This window comes from Octopus bimaculoides, chromosome 1, assembly GCF_001194135.2.
Source record: "Octopus bimaculoides isolate UCB-OBI-ISO-001 chromosome 1, ASM119413v2, whole genome shotgun sequence".
Classification (NCBI taxonomy): Eukaryota; Metazoa; Mollusca; class Cephalopoda; order Octopoda; family Octopodidae; genus Octopus; species Octopus bimaculoides.
This window is the reverse complement of record NC_068981.1, coordinates 40,753,884-40,755,160: the sequence shown is the minus strand read 5'-3', so window position 1 is coordinate 40,755,160 and position 1,277 is coordinate 40,753,884. Positions and strand designations below refer to the sequence as shown.

General features: G+C 33.9%; 1 protein-coding gene across 3 annotated transcripts in view; it reads right to left on the bottom strand.

The window, feature by feature from the left end:
• Positions 1–1,277, bottom strand: part of LOC106871129 (uncharacterized) — a 79,783-nt gene that overhangs the window by 3,016 nt on the left and 75,490 nt on the right. For all 3 annotated transcript variants that reach the window (XR_008263650.1, XR_008263649.1, XR_001409630.2), the window contains one exon: positions 652–765. The gene's annotated coding sequence lies outside the window, so the exon portion shown is untranslated. The remainder of the gene's footprint in view (positions 1–651; positions 766–1,277) is intronic.

The window sequence follows — 1,277 nt, the reverse complement described above, 5'->3', positions numbered from 1 at the left end:
ATCCTACGTTTCCAGCTCTAGAGATTCTGATTACAAACATTTTTTTTTCAAAAATCGCAAATTCAAAATTCCAGTGTGAATTTTCCAAAAGTCCTCTCCTCACCCCCTCAGGTTCATTTGTGCAATTTTTTTTTCGTATTCTACACAGTTGTTAACATCCAGCAGGCTGTTTTTTTTTGTTTTCGATAATGGGTGAGGTTCTTTATATCGACTAGTCAGACGTTATTCTGAGGACATAAACACCTGGCTAGTAAAGATAAAATGTATCCAGCATACACTGTAAAGTAGTTGGTCTTAGGAATGGCATCCAACCATAGAAATCATGCTAAAAACTGGAATGTGTAAGACATCATCCTTTGCTCTGTCTAGGGGTGCAATAACTCCAAATAAGAACTTAGGCCATAATGATGTGTCATAGAACCTGTGCCTGTATTGAAAGTGAACATAAAATGGTAATGATTATCTTAATATGGTGCATTACTTAAATTTCATAAAGTGAGTTCATCAACCAACGCTTCATAGTTGATTCAACTTATCCTTGCTTCCCTCTCAACATCATGACTAAATTTTTGATTGAACCCTCAAAAAGTCTTTACGATCGCCAATATTAAAGCTTATGCTTACAAAAACCTGTACTTTTGAAAAACTTACCACTATTGCATAAGTTATGCAAGTGCTTCTGCTTTGATAGACGCTTCATAAGAACTTATAACTCGTGCCAAGTATACAGCACCGCCAAACACAGCCAAACTCTTCACGATTTGCCTTTGAAAACAAAACGAAAATTCGCATTTAAAATTTACTACATAAAAAACAAAACGATGTTTATTTACAAAAACTATTTTGATTAGAACTGCTCATTTTTAAGAACAACAAATTCTATGGTATTTTCAAAGGTTGATATATTTATCTTTTACTTTCGCTACTTCATCACTCAGTGATACTTGTACAAAGAATCGTACACCTAGACCTACAATACAGCAATGAAGCGGTTAGACGTGTGTGTGTGTGTGTGTGTGTATATATATATAAAAGAAAATTCAAAGTACCATGGGAGGTGTGAACAACGAAATTGCGACACTTTCTGTAACAAATAAACAAATGAAAAAAAACCAAAAAGGGTGGGAAGGAAGGGGAACAACTTTAATTAGGTTTACTGGAAAATCTATATCCTCTTTTCCACCAACATTTTGAAACCATTTACATCAATATAGTTTCTTTTATTTAAGTTAACCCCAACTCGCTTAATTTAAGATCTTGTACTGAAATATTAAGAG